Source organism: Bubalus bubalis, chromosome 6, assembly GCF_019923935.1.
Source record: "Bubalus bubalis isolate 160015118507 breed Murrah chromosome 6, NDDB_SH_1, whole genome shotgun sequence".
Classification (NCBI taxonomy): Eukaryota; Metazoa; Chordata; class Mammalia; order Artiodactyla; family Bovidae; genus Bubalus; species Bubalus bubalis.
In genome coordinates, this window is record NC_059162.1 from 111,945,271 (window position 1) to 111,952,758 (window position 7,488).

At 45.2% G+C, this 7,488-nt stretch overlaps 1 protein-coding gene across 2 annotated transcripts in view; it reads left to right on the forward strand.

Annotated features, from left to right (window-relative positions):
* CSMD2 (CUB and Sushi multiple domains 2) overlaps window positions 1-7,034 on the forward strand; it is a 693,817-nt gene extending 686,783 nt beyond the window's left edge. For both annotated transcript variants that reach the window (XM_044945284.2, XM_044945283.2), the window contains one exon: window positions 4,730-7,034. The gene's annotated coding sequence lies outside the window, so the exon portion shown is untranslated. The remainder of the gene's footprint in view (window positions 1-4,729) is intronic.
* The last annotated feature ends 454 nt before the right edge of the window (window positions 7,035-7,488 follow it).

Below are 7,488 nucleotides of genomic sequence, written 5' to 3' on the forward strand. Positions count from 1 at the left end.
CAGCTTTAGCATCATTCCTTCCAAAGAAATCCCAGGGCTGATCTCCTTCACAATGGACTGGTTGGATCTCCTTGCAGTCCAAGGGACTCTCAAGAGTCTTCTCCAACACCACAGTTCAAAAGCATCAATTCTTCGGCGCTCAGCCTTCTTCACAGTCCAACTCTCACAAACATACATGACCACAGGAAAAACCATAGCCTTGACTAGGCGAACCTTTGTTGGCAAAGTAATGTCTCTGCTTTTGAATATGCTATCTAGGTTGGTCATAACTTTCCTTCCAAGGAGTAAGCAGTCTTTTAATTTCATGGCTGCAGTCACCATCTGCAGTGATTTTGGAGCCCAGAAAAATAAAGTCTGACACTGTTTCCACTGTTTCCCCATCTATTTCCCATGAAGTGGTGGGACTGGATGCCATGATCTTTGTTTTCTGAATGTTGACCTTTAAGCCAACTTTTTCACTCTCCACTTGCACTTTCATCAAGAGGCTTTTGAGTTCCTCTTCACTTTCTGCCATAAGGGTGGTGTCATCTGCATATCTGAGGTTATTGATATTTCTCCAGGCAATCTTGATTCCAGCTTGTGTTTCTTCCAGTCCAGCATTTCTCATGATGTACTCTGCATAGAAGTTAAATAAATAGAGTGACAATATACAGCCTTGACGTACTCCTTTTCCTATTTGGAACCAGTCTGTTGTTCCATGCCCAGTTCTAACTGTTGCGTCCTGACCTGCATACAAATTTCTCAAGAGGCAGGTCAGGTGGTCTGGTATTCCCATCTCTTTCAGAATTTTCCACAGTTTATTGTGATCCACACAGTCAAAGGCTTTGGCATAGTCAATAAAGCAGAAATAGATGCTTTTCTGGAACTCTCTTGCTTTTTCCATGATCCAGCGGATGTTGGCAATTTGATCTCTGGTTCCTCTGCCTTTTCTAAAACCAGCTTGAACATCAGGAAGTTCACAGTTCACATATTGCTGAGGCCTGGCTTGGAGAATTTTGAGCATTACTTTACTAGCGTGTGAGACGAGTGCAATTGTGTGGTAGTTTGAGCATTCTTTGGCATTGCCTTTCTTTGGGATTGGAATGAAAACTGACCTTTTCCAGTCCTGTGGCCACTGCTGAGTTTTCCAAATTTTCTGGCATATTAAATGCAGCACTTTCACAGCATCATCTCTCAGGATTTGGAATAGCTCAACTGGAATTCCATCACCTCCGCTAGCTTTGTTCGTAGTGATGCTTTCTAAGGCCCACTTGACTTCACATTCCAGGATGTCTGGCTCTAGGTGAGTGATCACACCATCGTGATTATCTGGGTCGTGAAGATCTTTTTTGTACAGTTCTTCTGTGTATTCTTGCCATCTCTTCTTAACATCTTCTGCTTCTGTTAGGTCCATACCATTTCTGTCCTTTATCGAGCCCATCTTTGCATGAAATGTTCCTTCGGTATCTCTGATTTTCTTGAAGTGATCCCTAGTCTTTCCCATTCTGTTGTTTTCCTCTATTTCTTTGCATTGACTGCTGAGGAAGGCTTTCTTATCTCTTCTTGCTATTCTTTGGAACTCTGCATTCAGATGTTTATAGCTTTCCTTTTCTCCTTTGCTTTTCGCTTCTCTTCTTTTCACAGCTATTTGTAAGGCCTCCCCAGACAGCCATTTTGCTTTTTTGCATTTCTTTTCCACGGGGATGGTCTTGATCCCTGTCTCCTGTACAACATCACGAACCTCATTCCATAGTTCATCAGGCACTCTATCTATCAGATCTAGTCCCTTAAATCTATTTGTCACTTCCACTGTATAATCATAAGGGATTTGATTTAGGTCATACCTGAATGGTCTAGTGGTTTTCCCTACTTTCTTCAATTTCAGTCTGAATTTGGCAATGAGGAGTTCATGGTCTGAGCCACAGTCAGCTCCTGGTCTTGTTTTTGTTGACTGTATAGAGCTTCTCCATCTTTGGCTGCAAAGAATATAATCAGTCTGATTTTGGTGTTGACCATCTGGTGATGTCCATGTATAGAGTCTTATCTTGTGTTGTTGGAGGAGGGTGTTTGTTATGACCAGTGCATTTTCTTGGCAAAACTCTATTAGTCTTTGCCCTGCTTCATTCCGTATTCCAAGGCCAAATTTGCCTGTTACTCCAGGTGTTTCTTGACTTCCTACTTTTGCATTCCAGTCCCCTATAATGAAAAGGACATCTTTTTGGGGTGTTAGTTCTAAAAGGTCTTGTAGGTCTTCATAGAACCGTTCAACTTCAGCTTCTTCAGCGTTACTGGTTGGGGCATAGACTTGGATTACTGTGATATTGAATGGTTTGCCTTAGAAACGAACAGAGATCATTCTGTCGTTTTTGAGATTGCATCCAAGTACTGCATTTTGGACTCTTTTGTTGACCATGATGGCCACTCCATTTCTTCTGAGGGATTCCTGCCCGCAGTAGTAGATATAATGGTCATCTGAGTTAAATTCACCCATTCCAGTCCATTTGAGTTCGCTGATTCCTAGAATGTCGACATTCACTCTTGCCATCTCTTGTTTGACCACTTCCAATTTGCCTTGATTCATGGACCTGACATTCCAGGTTCCTATGCAATCTTGCTCATTACAGCATCGGACCTTGCTTCTATCACCAGTCACATCCACAGCTGGGTATTCTTTTTGCTTTGGCTCCATCCCTTCATTCTTTCTGGAGTTATTTCTCCACTGATCTCCAGTAGCATATTGGACACCTACTGACCTGGGGAGTTTCTCTTTCAGTATCCTATCATTTTGCCTTTTTTGCATGCCTTCAAGCACCCGTCTTTCCAGAATGTTTCTACTAGTCTCATGAAGCTTTTTCTAGTCACAAGGAGCAAATATCACCATGAAGGATTTCAGGGCTTTTCTAGATATGAGGAGATACAAGAATTGGGCTCATAACATCAGCTTCTGAAAATAGCTATCTGAAGACCTGTCCTGCCAGCTTTCCTCGAGCACAGAGGGCCTCATGTCTGCTCTCCACCCTGAACTCTTCTCTGGGAGTGTTGAAAATCAGCAGCTGCAGCAACATGTGATTCAATCCTTGTAGAGGGAGACGGCAAGTCCCCATGGCGAGTGCCAGTGTGTAGCTGACACAGGTGATCCACAGGGACTCTGAACTTTGAGTTGCAGAATTATTGAACAGAAGAGAAAAGAAACAAGAATATCCCAGCAACTGTACTCCAATTAAAAAATGTGTTTACAATGAAAAAAAAAAAAAAAGAAAGGTTATGCTCACTGGTAGGGTTGTTGCAATTTGGGCAGGACAGGTTATGCTGATTTTTCCAACGTTATAATTAATATCATCCCCTTCTGCTCTTGAAAGTGTCCTAGCTTAGGTGGTAAATTATATGGTTTCCCTCTTCACTGGGGACCAAAAAGACTATTGGCTTACTTCATTGAGGTTGCAAACCTTCATACAGGTTGCAATCTGGAAGCCCAGATTCCAAATGTCTGTAACGTGGATTTCACGAAGCACGTGAGAAATGATACTGGGCTTCATTTCTGACCCCCTGACAAAATCTGTGAGACAGAAATACAGGTGTCCCAAGAAAAAACGTTGATGCCTTAGGAAAAAAAAAGAGAGAGGAAGGAACAAGGATGTCCCGTGACCTGTACACACCCTTGCCCTCACCTTCTGCTTCACAGCTGGGGCTCTGCTGGGTCCCAGGTGCCCGCGTGCATGAGGTTTCGCCTCTGGGTCATCTGGGGTTGGTGGCTCCAAGCCTAGGCAGCCCTCACACTGCCCCTCGCTGGCATCCAGGGCCTCAGGCCACAGCTCCCCCCAAGGCCCCTTCACTCACTCCTGGCCTACCTAGAGCAGAGAAGGTACTGCTTGGCTCAGGGAGGCAATATGCCAAAAACCACCCTGAACAGGCACAGCTACACATACCCATCACCTGAGTGACGAAGTGATAAATTCAAATGATGCCCAACAAGAACGGCTGCAATTAAATAAACCCCACACAGGGAAGCCATGAGGACTGTAGGTTCAGCAAGAAGAACGAGAGGGCAGGGCCGTGCTGCCACCTCATGGAGCCCTTCTTCTGTTTAGAAAAATATATTAAAAATGATACTTTATTATTATAAAGATGAATATAATCCAGGCTGAATTTATTATTGAGTGAGTGAAGTTGCTCAGTCATGTCCAACTCTTTGCAATCCCATGGACTGTAGCCTACCAGGCTCCTCCATCCATGGAATTTTCCAGGCAAGAGTACTGGAGTGGGTTGCCATTCCCTTCTCCAGGGGATCTTCCCAACCCAGGGATTGAACCCAGGTCTCCCACATTGCAGGCAGACACTTTACCCTCTGAAACACCAGGGAAGCCCATAAATTTATTATTACATGGCCATTATTAGTTATATTCTGATTTTGAAAGAAGTTAAAACCATCTTCCTGGGCCCCTAAAAGAGTAGTAGCCCCATAGGCACGGGACGGGGGATCCTGTGGCTGACAGGTAAGTCGGCCCTGCCTGGGGAAAATGTAACATTAGGAAGATACATAGTCTTCTGTGTACATTTCCTACCTGTATCCCCACCCTCAGTTCAGGAAGATTAAAAATTAAAGGTAAAGATCAAGGCAACTAATTGTTTTCCTTCTCTCCCCTTTGTTCCTTCTCTGCTTTGCCTCTCTCCTCCCGCCTTTTTTCTGCTCCCATCCCCACCCGCTGCCCCTCTTGTTTTGCAAACTCTGGTGCCACGTGTTTGCACGCAGTTCTCCAGGGGACAGGAAGTAAGTTCCCCTGGCACAGTGCCCAGTGCCCATCTTCGTCTGTCTCTCCGCCCGTGTCTGCTACCACTGGGACTTGGGCCCTCGCCCTGCCGCCATCTGCCCCTGCCACCCTGGAGAGGACGCCCACTCTGCCCTGACTGGGGGCCCTAAAGGAAGAAGGGCCGCCGCGGGAGGAAGGAAGTTGTGGATTGAAAAGAGCAAAGGATGTTTTGGGTGTGCACGTGTGTGTAGGGCCTGAACGCACACAGACACCTCTCCTTTATGTGAGTCCTACGAAAGAGACCACGGAAGCTTCAAAAAGTGAAATGTGTGTGAAAAATGCCCCTGCTCCCCCCACAAACACAGAGAAGAGGAAAGACGATGCAGAGGCGATGTTAGCAACCTCTGGCGGTCGGTACCCGGAGACCAACTGCAGAAAGACAGCAAGGATTACCCCCAGGGCAGAAAACGATCTGAAGAAATCGTCTGGAAATCAGTTTCTTTTATTTTTTTTCCTAACATAATTTTATTGAATTCTAAACCCAGTGAATTCAAAAGTCCTCCTAGGTCAAAGGCAACAGTGAAAAAGTAGGGCTTGTCACAGGAAGGTAAGGGCAGGAAGCCGGCCAGAAGCCCCAGGTCAAGTCTGACTGGTAACTGACAAAGAGAAGAGAAACAAGACAGGGACAGCAAGTCTGCAGGCATCAGATTGGTGCTGGAAGGGACAGAAGAGCAGACCTAGCCCAGGGTTCAAAAATAATGGCTTCCGGGGACCAGGTTTATCCTCTGCGCCTGACACTTTAGGCAGATCATTTCTTGACTGTACAGCAACCAGGGAGGGTAGGAAATAGTATTCTGGATGGATGAGAAGGCAGAAAGTGAAGAGATGTAAGCCACACGGTTAGTAAGTGTGGGTCTGGTTCCAAAGTCCACTACACCAGCTGCCAGAAACCCAGGTCTCCAAGGGGGTAAGAGTGGGTGAATCTCCAGGCGGAACTGTGGCCCGGGCTGGTGGGCCGACAGGGGCCCCGTGTGTCCTCTCTGGATTCCATCTTCTCCGTCTTGGTAGCATCAGGGCAAGGATGGTACCCCAGGCTTCCTGGAGCTGGTGCTGGCCCCTCGGCTCCCTACGGCCCCTCATCATAGCAGACAGAAGGCCTAGAAGCTCCTTAATCAAAAGAATGGAGTGAATGAGGCATATCGTCTCCAGCTCCTTGTAAGCAGATTTGATTTACTTTGAGTTTCATCATGCTTGGGTCACTGATGAATTCTATTTAAGTATTGCTGAGAAGCTAATGAGTTTGGGAATCAAACTGCGGCACTTAAGAGTCACTTTCTCTGTCCTCGGCAAGGACCCCATGGGCTCAAGCCCCTGTGCATGTGTGACCTGCTGGCCTCAGAAGTTCCAATCACAGACCGAACCCAGGAATGACAGAAACGTACAGGAGGGACGCCTGGCTTGTAAGCAGATTCTGAGTTGGAACCCTATGATCTGACTCACGTGTAAATGGGCTGAAGATGCAACTACAACTGGCGAAGGCAGGAGCCCAGATGCCCGCACCTGCTTTTGGATCACAGCATCCCTGGGCTTGGCCAGAGAGGACCAGTTCAGACACACACCCCCATACACTCACCTCTCTCTTTCTCTGGAAGCAAATGCAGGAAGCTCTTTGGCTGCTCCCTCCCCTCTTCTTACACTCCTGGGAAACCAACCAGTGGACTCCTCCTCCAGCCCTGCCTCCGCCCTCCCCTTGTGAAGCCCCAGGAGATACCCACGGAGCACGTGCTGGTGGGGCGCCCAGCACTCTGCTCTGCATTCCCTTTTCCACCTCTGGCATTTTCTCTCCACCTCCAGAGGCTTGGAAGCAACCAGGGCAGACTAGGCCCTTCACCCGCCATTCACACCATGTACCCACCACCATCCCATGAGGTTAAAAAAAAAAAAAGTAAAACAAAAACAAAAAAATAAATCTTTTGTACAGAGATATATTTTTATTATACAAAGTTTGTACAGTACCAAAAAAGAAAGAAAAAAAAAAGGTGTAAATTTTTTTTCATTATTGTAGGTAAATGGTAGTGGAAGCCTTTTTTGTAAATGTAATAAAAATGTATAAATATGGTTTTCAGAAAACATCAAGTGCTGTAAATATGTAATCTACACACCTTCTTGGCTTGTCTGCAGTATATACATTTAATTTATCTGTCTCTGTATATGAGGCTTCCCCCTGGGGTCCTGCATTATGGTACTTTCCTGAATTTGAAAGCAATTTTAAATTTTTTGAATTCAAATAAAATATAAATTTTTGCATTGGTTTTCTTACATTTTTATGGACTTTTTCATGGCTTAGGGGCAAGTGTTTGGGAAGGAGAGGAAAGACATATGTGAAACTAAAAGCCAAGAGGGAAAAATATGGAAATCTCTTTCTTAAATGACTTTGCGTTGCCTCTGGTATATGTTGGGAACATCCAGAAAAAGTGAGTGTGGAGGCACCATATGCAAAAAATTAAATCAAAATGGATCAAATACCTAAATGTAAAACCTAAAACTATATGATATTTACAAGAAAACATGGGAAAGCTTTGTGACATTGGACTTGGCAATGATTTATTGGTTATGACACCAAAAGTACAGGCAACAAATTTTAAGGGAGTTCCCTGGTGGCCTAGTGATTGGGATACCAGGCTTTCACTGTTTTGGTCCAGGTTCAATCCCTAGTCTAGGAACTGAGATCCCACAAGCTGCAGAGTATGGCCAAAAAAAC